The sequence below is a fragment of the Oncorhynchus kisutch genome, linkage group LG29 (genome assembly GCF_002021735.2).
Source record: "Oncorhynchus kisutch isolate 150728-3 linkage group LG29, Okis_V2, whole genome shotgun sequence".
In the NCBI taxonomy this organism is placed as follows: Eukaryota; Metazoa; Chordata; class Actinopteri; order Salmoniformes; family Salmonidae; genus Oncorhynchus; species Oncorhynchus kisutch.
In genome coordinates, this window is record NC_034202.2 from 40859127 (window position 1) to 40871626 (window position 12500).

The 12500-nt window shown below is 50.5% G+C and overlaps 1 protein-coding gene across 1 annotated transcript in view; it reads left to right on the forward strand.

The window, feature by feature from the left end:
• pitpnab (phosphatidylinositol transfer protein, alpha b) overlaps positions 1-12500 on the forward strand; it is a 77753-nt gene that overhangs the window by 55203 nt on the left and 10050 nt on the right. The gene's annotated exons all lie outside the window — the stretch shown is intronic.

Genomic DNA, 12500 nt, shown 5'->3' on the forward strand with positions numbered 1-12500 from the left:
CAAGGTAAACTGTCACACACACACCACAGCCAGCTGGATACCAAGGTAAACAGTCAGAGACACCACAGCCAGGTGGATACCAAGGTAAACAGTCACACACCACAGCCAGGTGGATACCAAGGTAAACAGTCACACACACCACAGCCAGGTGGATACCAAGGTAAACAGTCAGAGACACCACAGACAGCTGGATACCAAGGTAAACAGTCACACACACCACAGTCAGGTGGATACCAAGGTAAACAGTCACACACACCACAGTCAGCAATCAGTTGGATAGCAAGGTAAACAGTCACACACACCACAGTCAGCAATCAGGTGGATACCAAGGTAAACAGTCACACACCAAAGCCAGGTGGATACCAAGGTAAACAGTCACACACCAAAGCCAGGTGGATACCAAGGTAAACAGTCAGAGACACCACACCCAGCTGGATACCAAGGTAAACAGTCACACACACCACAGTCAGGTGGATACCAAGGTAAACAGTCACACACACAGTCAGGTGGATACCAAGGTAAACAGTGACACACACCACAGTCAGGTGGATACCAAGGTAAACAGTCACACACTCCACAGTCAGGTGGATACCAAGGTAAACAGTCACACACACCACAGTCAGGTGGATACCAATGTAAACAGTCACACACACAGTCAGGTGGATACCAAGGTAAACAGTCAGAGACACCGCAGTCAGCTGGATACCAAGGTAAACAGTCACACACACCAAAGTCAGGTGGATACCAAGGTAAACAGTCACACACACAGTCAGGTGGATACCAAGGTAAACAGTCACACACACCACAGCCAGGTGGATACCAAGGTAAACAGTCACACACACAGTCAGGTGGATACCAAGGTAAACAGTCACACACACCACAGCCAGGTGGATACCAAGGTAAACAGTCACACACCACAGCCAGGTGGATACCAAGGTAAACAGTCACACACACCACAGCCAGGTGGATACCAAGGTAAACAGTCAGAGACACCACAGACAGCTGGATACCAAGGTAAACAGTCACACACACCACAGTCAGGTGGATACCAAGGTAAACAGTCACACACACCACAGTCAGCAATCAGGTGGATAGCAAGGTAAACAGTCACACACACCACAGTCAGCAATCAGGTGGATACCAAGGTAAACAGTCACACACCAAAGCCAGGTGGATACCAAGGTAAACAGTCAGAGACACCACAGCCAGCTGGATACCAAGGTAAACAGTCACACACACCACAGTCAGGTGGATACCAAGGTAAACAGTCACACACACAGTCAGGTGGATACCAAGGTATACAGTGACACACACCACAGTCAGGTGGATACCAAGGTAAACAGTCACACACTCCACAGTCAGGTGGATACCAAGGTAAACAGTCAGACACACACCACAGCCAGCTGGATAGTAAGGTAAACAGTCACACACTCCACAGTCAGGTGGATACCAAGGTAAACAGTCACACACACCACAGTCAGGTGGATACCAATGTAAACAGTCACACACACAGTCAGGTGGATACCAAGGTAAACAGTCAGAGACACCGCAGTCAGCTGGATACCAAGGTAAACAGTCACACACACCAAAGTCAGGTGGATACCAAGGTAAACAGTCACACACACACCACAGCCAGGTGGATACCAAGGTAAACAGTCACTCACACACCACAGCCAGCTGGATACCAAGGTAAACAGTCACACACACCACAGCCAGGTGGATACCAAGGTAAACAGTCAGAGACACCACAGCCAGGTGGATACCAAGGTAAACAGTCAGAGACACCACAGCCAGGTGGATACCAAGGTAAACAGTCACACACACCACAGCCAGGTGGATACCAAGGTAAACAGTCACACACACCACAGTCAGCAATCAGGTGGATACCAAGGTAAACAGTCAGAGACACCACAGTCAGGTGGATACCAAGGTAAACAGTCACACACACACCACAGCCAGGTGGATACCAAGGTAAACAGTCACACACACACCACAGCCAGCTGGATACCAAGGTAAACAGTCACTCACACACCACAGCCAGCTGGATACCAAGGTAAACAGTCAGAGACACCACAGCCAGGTGGATACCAAGGTAAACAGTCACACACACCACAGTCAGCAATCAGGTGGATAGCAAGGTAAACAGTCACACACACCACAGTCAGCAATCAGGTGGATACCAAGGTAAACAGTGACACACACCACAGTCAGGTGGATACCAAGGTAAACAGTCACACACTCCACAGTCAGGTGGATACCAAGGTAAACAGTCAGACACACACCACAGCCAGCTGGATAGTAAGGTAAACAGTCACACACTCCACAGTCAGGTGGATACCAAGGTAAACAGTCACACACACCACAGTCAGGTGGATACCAATGTAAACAGTCACACACACAGTCAGGTGGATACCAAGGTAAACAGTCAGAGACACCGCAGTCAGCTGGATACCAAGGTAAACAGTCACACACACCAAAGTCAGGTGGATACCAAGGTAAACAGTCACACACACAGTCAGGTGGATACCAAGGTAAACAGTCACACACACCACAGCCAGGTGGATACCAAGGTAAACAGTCACACACACGACAGCCAGGTGGATACCAAGGTAAACAGTCACACACCACAGCCAGGTGGATACCAAGGTAAACAGTCACACACACCACAGCCAGGTGGATACCAAGGTAAACAGTCACACACACCACAGTCAGCAATCAGGTGGATACCAAGGTAAACAGTCAGAGACACCACAGTCAGGTGGATAGCAAGGTAAACAGTCACACACACACCACAGCCAGGTGGATACCAAGGTAAACAGTCACTCACACACCACAGCCAGCTGGATACCAAGGTAAACAGTCACACACACCACAGCCAGGTGGATACCAAGGTAAACAGTCAGAGACACCACAGCCAGGTGGATACCAAGGTAAACAGTCAGAGACACCACAGCCAGGTGGATACCAAGGTAAACAGTCACACACACCACAGCCAGGTGGATACCAAGGTAAACAGTCACACACACCACAGTCAGCAATCAGGTGGATACCAAGGTAAACAGTCAGAGACACCACAGTCAGGTGGATACCAAGGTAAACAGTCACACACACACCACAGCCAGGTGGATACCAAGGTAAACAGTCACACACACACCACAGCCAGCTGGATACCAAGGTAAACAGTCACTCACACACCACAGCCAGCTGGATACCAAGGTAAACAGTCAGAGACACCACAGCCAGGTGGATACCAAGGTAAACAGTCACACACACCACAGTCAGCAATCAGGTGGATAGCAAGGTAAACAGTCACACACACCACAGTCAGCAATCAGGTGGATACCAAGGTAAACAGTCACACACCACAGCCAGGTGGATACCAAGGTAAACAGTCAGAGACACCACAGCCAGCTGGATACCAAGGTAAACAGTCACACACACCACAGTCAGGTGGATACCAAGGTAAACAGTCACACACCGCAGTCAGGTGGATACCAAGGTAAACAGTCAGAGACACCACAGCCAGCTGGATAACAAGGTAAACAGTCACACACACCACAGTCAGCAATCAGGTGGATACCAAGGTAAACAGTCACACACCGCAGTCAGGTGGATACCAAGGTAAACAGTCAGAGACACCACAGCCAGCTGGATAACAAGGTAAACAGTCACACACACCACAGTCAGCAATCAGGTGGATACCAAGGTAAACAGTCAGAGACACCACAGTCAGGTGGATAGCAAGGTAAACAGTCACACACACACCACAGCCAGGTGGATACCAAGGTAAACAGTCACACACACACCACAGCCAGCTGGATACCAAGGTAAACAGTCACTCACACACCACAGCCAGCTGGATACCAAGGTAAACAGTCAGAGACACCACAGCCAGGTGGATACCAAGGTAAACAGTCACACACCACAGCCAGGTGGATACCAAGGTAAATAGTCACACACACCACAGTCAGCAATCAGGTGGATAGCAAGGTAAACAGTCACACAAACCACAGTCATCAATCAGGTGGATACCAAGGTAAACAGTCACACACCACAGCCAGGTGGATACCAAGGTAAACAGTCACACACCACAGCCAGGTGGATACCAAGGTAAACAGTCACACACACCACAGTCAGGTGGATACCAAGGTAAACAGTCAGAGACACCACAGCCAGCTGGATACCAAGGTAAACAGTCACACACACCACAGTCTGGTGGATACGAAGGTAAACAGTCACACACACAGTCAGGTGGATACCAAGGTAAACAGTCACACACCACAGTCAGGTGGCTACCAAGGTAAACAGTCACACACCACAGTCAGGTGGATACCAAGGTAAACAGTCAGAGACACCACAGCCAGCTGGATACCAAGGTAAACAGTCACACACACCACAGTCAGGTGGATACCAAGGTAAACAGTCACACACACCACAGTCAGCAATCAGGTGGATAGCAAGGTAAACAGTCAGACACACACACCACAGTCAGGTGGATACCAAGGTAAACAGTCACACACACCACAGCCAGGTGGATACCAAGGTAAATAGTCACACACACCACAGTCAGCAATCAGGTGGATAGCAAGGTAAACAGTCACACAAACCACAGTCATCAATCAGGTGGATACCAAGGTAAACAGTCACACACCACAGCCAGGTGGATACCAAGGTAAACAGTCACACACCACAGCCAGGTGGATACCAAGGTAAACAGTCACACACACCACAGTCAGGTGGATACCAAGGTAAACAGTCACACACACCACAGCCAGGTGGATACCAAGGTAAATAGTCACACACACCACAGTCAGCAATCAGGTGGATAGCAAGGTAAACAGTCACACAAACCACAGTCATCAATCAGGTGGATACCAAGGTAAACAGTCACACACCACAGCCAGGTGGATACCAAGGTAAACAGTCACACACCACAGCCAGGTGGATACCAAGGTAAACAGTCACACACACCACAGTCAGGTGGATACCAAGGTAAACAGTCAGAGACACCACAGCCAGCTGGATACCAAGGTAAACAGTCACACACACCACAGTCTGGTGGATACCAAGGTAAACAGTCACACACACAGTCAGGTGGATACCAAGGTAAACAGTCACACACCACAGTCAGGTGGCTACCAAGGTAAACAGTCACACACCACAGTCAGGTGGATACCAAGGTAAACAGTCAGAGACACCACAGCCAGCTGGATACCAAGGTAAACAGTCACACACACCACAGTCAGGTGGATACCAAGGTAAACAGTCACACACACCACAGTCAGCAATCAGGTGGATAGCAAGGTAAACAGTCAGACACACACACCACAGTCAGGTGGATACCAAGGTAAACAGTCACACACACCACAGCCAGGTGGATACCAAGGTAAATAGTCACACACACCACAGTCAGCAATCAGGTGGATAGCAAGGTAAACAGTCACACAAACCACAGTCATCAATCAGGTGGATACCAAGGTAAACAGTCACACACCACAGCCAGGTGGATACCAAGGTAAACAGTCACACACCACAGCCAGGTGGATACCAAGGTAAACAGTCACACACACCACAGTCAGGTGGATACCAAGGTAAACAGTCACACACACCACAGCCAGGTGGATACCAAGGTAAATAGTCACACACACCACAGTCAGCAATCAGGTGGATAGCAAGGTAAACAGTCACACAAACCACAGTCATCAATCAGGTGGATACCAAGGTAAACAGTCACACACCACAGCCAGGTGGATACCAAGGTAAACAGTCACACACCACAGCCAGGTGGATACCAAGGTAAACAGTCACACACACCACAGTCAGGTGGATACCAAGGTAAACAGTCAGAGACACCACAGCCAGCTGGATACCAAGGTAAACAGTCACACACACCACAGTCTGGTGGATACCAAGGTAAACAGTCACACACACAGTCAGGTGGATACCAAGGTAAACAGTCACACACCACAGTCAGGTGGCTACCAAGGTAAACAGTCACACACCACAGTCAGGTGGATACCAAGGTAAACAGTCAGAGACACCACAGCCAGCTGGATACCAAGGTAAACAGTCACACACACCACAGTCAGGTGGATACCAAGGTAAACAGTCACACACACCACAGTCAGCAATCAGGTGGATAGCAAGGTAAACAGTCAGACACACACACCACAGTCAGGTGGATACCAAGGTAAACAGTCACACCACAGTCAGGTGGATACCAAGGTAAACAGTCACACACACAGTCAGGTGGATACCAAGGTAAATAGTCAGACACACCACAGTCAGGTGGATATCAAGGTAAACAGTCAGACACACCACAGTCAGGTGGATACCAAGGTAAACAGTAATGATTTGTATAGAAGACTCCCCCTTGATGATTCAGTACATGGATTTGTCTCGGCACTCCCTTGTTCCTGGTTCACTACCCCAGGAGCCCTTCTCCCCTGGGTCCTGGGCCCTTCTCCCCTTGGTCCTGGGCCCTTCTCCTCAGGGTCCTGAGCCCTTCTCCCCTGGGTCCTGGGCCCTTCTCCTCAGGGTCCTGGGCCCTTCTCCCCTTGGTCATGGGCCCTTCTCCCCTTGGTCATGGGCCCTTCTCCCCTTGGTCCTGGGCCCTTCTCCTCAGGTTCCTGGGCCCTTCTCCCCTGGGTCCTGGGCCCTTCTCCCCTGGGTCCTGGGCCCTTCTCCCCTGGGTCCTGGGCCCTTCTCCCCTGGGTCATGGGCCCTTCTCCCCTGGGTCATGGGCCCTTCTCCCCTGGGTCATGGGCCCTTCTCCCCTGGGTCCTGGGCCCTTCTCCCCTGGGTCATGGGCCCTTCTCCCCTGGGTCATGGGCCCTTCTCCCCTGGGTCATGGGCACTTCTCCCCTGGGTCCTGGGCCCTTCTCCCCTGGGTCATGGGCCCTTCTCCCCTGGGTCATGGGCCCTTCTCCCCTGGGTCCTGGGCCCTTCTCCCCTGGGTCATGGGCCCTTCTCCCCTGGGTCCTGGGCCCTTCTCCCCTGGGTCATGGGCCCTTCTCCCCTGGGTCCTGGGCCCTTCTCCCCTGGGTCCTGGGCCCTTCTCCCCTGGGTCCTGGGCCCTTCTCCCCTGGGTCCTGGGCCCTTCTCCCCTGGGTCATGGGCCCTTCTCCCCTGGGTCCTGGGCCCTTCTCCCCTGGGTCCTGGGCCCTTCTCCCCTGGGTCCTGGGCCCTTCTCCCCTGGGTCCTGGGCCCTTCTCCCCTGGGTCATGGGCCCTTCTCCCCTGGGTCATGGGCCCTTCTCCCCTGGGTCATGGGCCCTTCTCCACTGGGTCCTGGGCCCTTCTCCCCTGGGTCATGGACCCTTCTCCCCTGGGTCATGGGCCCTTCTCCCCTGGGTCATGGGCCCTTCTCCCCTGGGTCATGGGCCCTTCTCCCCTGGGTCATGGGCCCTTCTCCCCTGGGTCCTGGGCCCTTCTCCCCTGGGTCATGGACCCTTCTCCCCTGGGTCATGGGCCCTTCTCCCCTGGGTCATGGGCCCTTCTCCCCTGGGTCCTGGGCCCTTCTCCCCTGGGTCCTGGGCCCTTCTCCCCTGGGTCCTGGGCCCTTCTCCCCTGGGTCCTGGGCCCTTCTCCCCTGGGTCATGGGCCCTTCTCCCCTGGGTCCTGGGCCCTTCTCCCCTGGGTCATGGGCCCTTCTCCCCTGGGTCCTGGGCCCTTCTCCCCTGGGTCCTGGGCCCTTCTCCCCTGGGTCCTGGGCCCTTCTCCCCTGGGTCCTGGGCCCTTCTCCCCTGGGTCCTGGGCCCTTCTCCTCAGGGTGAACGTTTTGTTTTTTCTTCCTAGCACGACACTAATAAACTCATCGTCAAGCTTTGATTACTAGAATCAGCTGTGTCGTGCTAGGGCAAAAAACTAAATGTGCCCCCATGGGGGGACCGAGTTTGGGAAATGCTGCACTACATGATACGCACAGAAGTTGAAATAATTGATTGTATGCTGAATGGACAACATTTTTGTAGCAAACAGCAGGGCAGGGAAGCGAACACTAAGCTCTGGCGTGAAAGGAAAGTGCCATACATTTCACACCGGTATGGTTAACCCACCTGGTGGGAATTGCAACACTATACAGTACATCTCTATTCCCTTTATCCTCCCTCTCTATCTCCCTCCCTCCCTCTCTCCCTCTTTCTCTCCCTCTTTCTCTCCCTCCCTCCCTCCCTCCAAATCAAATCAAATTCAAATTTTATTTGTCACATACACATGGTTAGCAGATGTTAATGCGAGTGTAGCGAAATGCTTGTGCTTCTAGTTCCGACAATGCAGTAATAACCAACAAGTAATCTAACTAACAATTCCAAAACTACTGTCTTATACACAGTGTAAGGGGATAAAGAATATGTACATAAGGATATATGAATGAGTGATGGTACAGAGCAGCATAGGCAAGATACAGTAGATGGTATCGAGTACAGTATATACATATGAGATGAGTATGTAAACAAAGTGGCATAGTTAAAGTGGCTAGTGATACATGTATTACATAAGGATGCAGTCGATGATATAGAGTACAGTATATACGTATGCATATGAGATTAATAATGTAGGGTAAGTAACATTATATAAGGTAGCATTGTTTAAAGTGGCTAGTGATATATTTACATCATTTCCCATCAATTCCCATTATTAAAGTGGCTGGAGTTGAGTCAGTGTCAGTGTCAGTGTGTTGGCAGCAGCCACTCAATGTTAGTGGTGGCTGTTTAACAGTCTGATGGCCTTGAGATAGAAGCTGTTTTTCAGTCTCTCGGTCCCAGCTTTGATGCACCTGTACTGACCTCGCCTTCTGGATGATAGCGGGGTGAACAGGCAGTGGCTCGGGTGGTTGATGTCCTTGATGATCTTTATGGCCTTCCTGTAGCATCGGGTGGTGTAGGTGTCCTGGAGGGCAGGTAGTTTGCCCCCGGTGATGCGTTGTGCAGACCTCACTACCCTCTGGAGAGCCTTACGGTTGTGGGCGGAGCAGTTGCCGTACCAGGCGGTGATACAGCCCGCCAGGATGCTCTCGATTGTGCATCTGTAAAAGTTTGTGAGTGCTTTTGGTGACACGCCGAATTTCTTCAGCCTGCTGAGGTTGAAGAGGCGCTGCTGCGCCTTCTTCGCGATGCTGTCTGTGTGAGTGGACCAATTCAGTTTGTCTGTGATGTGTATGCCGAGGAACTTAAAACTTGCTACCCTCTCCACTACTGTTCCATCGATGTGGATAGGGGGGTGTTCCCTCTGCTGTTTCCTGAAGTCCACAATCATCTCCTTAGTTTTGTTGACGTTGAGTGTGAGGTTATTTTCCTGACACCACACTCCGAGGGCCCTCACCTCCTCCCTGTAGGCCGTCTCGTCGTTGTTGGTAATCAAGCCTACCACTTTTGTGTCGTCCGCAAACTTGATGATTGAGTTGGAGGCGTGCGTGGCCACGCAGTCGTGGGTGAACAGGGAGTACAGGAGAGGGCTCAGAACGCACCCTTGTGGGGCCCCAGTGTTGAGGATCAGCGGGGAGGAGATGTTGTTGCCTACCCTCACCACCTGGGGGCGGCCCGTCAGGAAGTCCAGTACCCAGTTGCACAGGGCGGGGTCGAGACCCAGGGTCTCGAGCTTGATGACGAGCTTGGAGGGTACTATGGTGTTGAATGCTGAGCTGTAGTCGATGAACAGCATTCTCACATAGGTATTCCTCTTGTCCAGATGGGTTAGGGCAGTGTGCAGTGTGGTTGAGATTGCATCGTCTGTGGACCTATTTGGGCGGTAAGCAAATTGGAGTGGGTCTAGGGTGTCAGGTAGGGTGGAGGTGATATGGTCCTTGACTAGTCTCTCAAAGCACTTCATGATGACGGATGTGAGTGCTACGGGGCGGTAGTCGTTTAGCTCAGTTACCTTAGCTTTCTTGGGAACAGGAACAATGGTGGCCCTCTTGAAGCATGTGGGAACAGCAGACTGGTATAGGGATTGATTGAATATGTCCGTAAACACACCGGCCAGCTAGTCTGCGCATGCTCTGAGGGCGCGGCTGGGGATGCCGTCTGGGCCTGCAGCCTTGCGAGGGTTAACACTTTTAAATGTCTTACTCACCTCGGCTGCAGTGAAGGAGAGACCGCATGTTTTCGTTGCAGGCCGTGTCAGTGGCACTGTATTGTCCTCAAAGCGGGCAAAAAAGTTATTTAGTCTGCCTGGGAGCAAGACATCCTGGTCCGTGACTGGGCTGGATTTCTTCCTGTAGTCCGTGATTGACTGTAGACCCTGCCACATACCTCTTGTGTCTGAGCCGTTGAATTGAGATTCTACTTTGTCTCTGTACTGACGCTTAGCTTGTTTGATAGCCTTGCGGAGGGAATAGCTGCCCTGTTTGTATTCGGTCATGTTACCAGACACCTTGCCCTGATTAAAAGCAGTGGTTTGCGCTTTCAGTTCCACACGAATGCTGCCATCAATCCACGGTTTCTGGTTAGGGAATGTTTTAATCGTTGCTATGGGAACGACATCTTCAACTCACGTTCTAATGAACTCGCACACCGAATCAGCGTATTCGTCAATATTGTTATCTGACGCAATACGAAACATGTCCCAGTCCACGTGATTGAAGCAGTCTTGGAGTGTGGAGTCAGCTTGGTCGGACCAGCGTTGGACAGACCTCAGCGTGGGAGCCTCTTGTTTTAGTTTCTGTCTGTAGGCAGGGATCAACAAAATGGAGTCGTGGTCAGCTTTTCCGAAAGGGGGGCGGGGCAGGGCCTTATATGCGTCGCGGAAGTTAGAGTAACAATGATCCAAGGTCTTTCCACCCCTGGTTGCGCAATCGATATGCTGATAAAATTTAGAAAATTTATAAAATCCCCAGCTACAATGAATGCAGCCTCCGGATAAATCGTTTCCAGTTTGCAGAGAGTTAAATAAAGTTCGTTCAGAGCCATCGATGTGTCTGCTTGGGGGGGGATATATACGGCTGTGATTATAATCGAAGAGAATTCTCTTGGTAGATAATGCGGTCTACATTTGATTGTGAGGAATTCTTAATCAGGTGAACAGAAGGATTTGAGTTCCTGTATGTTTCTTTCATCACACCATGTCACGTTAGCCATAAGGCATACGCCCCCGCCGCTCTTCTTACCAGAAAGATGTTTGTTTCTGTCGGCGCAATGCGTGGTGAAACCCGTTGGCTGCACCGCCTCGGATAGCGTCTCTCCAGTGAGCCATGTTTCCGTGAAGCAAAGAACGTTGCAGTCTCTGATGTCCCTCTGGAATGCTACCCTTGCTCGGATTTCATCAACCTTGTTGTCAAGAGACTGGACATTGGCAAGAAGAATGCTAGGGAGTGGTGCACGGTGTGCCCGTCTCCGGAGTCTGACCAGAAGACCGCCTCGTTTCCCTCTTTTTCGGAGTAGTTTTTTTGGGTCGCTGCATGGAATCCACTCCGTTGTCCTGTTTGTAAGGCAGAACACAGGATCCGCGTCGCGAAAACCATATTCTTGGTCGTACTGATGGTGAGTTGACGCTGATCTTATATTCAGTAGTTCTTCTCGACTGTATGTAATGAAACCTAAGATGACCTGGGGTACTAATGTAAGAAATAACACGTAAAAAAAACAAAAAACTGCATAGTTTCCTAGGAACGCGAGGCGGCCGTCTCTGTTGGCGCCGACACATCCAACCTCACTGAGCTGGAGCTGTTTTGCAAGGAGGAATGGGAAAATATTTCAGTCTCTCGATGTGCAAAACTGATAGAGACATACCCCAAGCGACTTACAGCTGTAATCGCAGCAAAAGGTGGCGCTACAAAGTATTAACTTAAGGGGGCTGAATAATTTTGCACGCCCAATTTTTCAGTTTTTGATTTGTTAAAAAAGTTTGAAATATCCAATAAATGTCGTTCCACTTCATGATTGTATCCCACTTGTTGTTGATTCTTCACAAAAAAATACAGTTTTATATCTTTTTGTTTGAAGCCTGAAATGTGGCAAAAGGTCGCAAAGTTCAAGGGGGCCGAAGACTTTCGCAAGGCACTGTATATGTTGAAGAGGGTAGGGCTTATCCTGCATCCCTGTCTCACACCACGGCCCTGTGGAAAGAAATGTGTTTTTTGCCAATTTTAACCGCACACTTATTGTTTGTGTACATGGATTTTATAATGAAGTATGTTATTCCCCCAATACCACTTTCCATCTATTTGTATAGCAGACCTTCAGGCCAAATTGAGTCCAAAGCTTTTTTTTATATCAACAAAGCGTGAAAAGACTTTGTTTTGGTTTGTTTCTTTGATGCGCAGGGTGAATACATGGTCAGTCGTACGGTAATTTGGTGAAAGCCAATTTGACATTTGCTCCTTCTGTCTCTCTCTCTCTCTCTCTCTCTCTCTCTCTCTCTCTCTCTCTCTCTCTCTCTCTCTCTCTCTCCATCCATCCTTCTCTCTCTTTCTCTCCATCCATCCATCCCTCTCTCTCTCTCCATCCATCCTTCTCTCTCTTTCTCTCCATCCTACCATCCCTCTCTCTCTCTCTCTCCATCCAT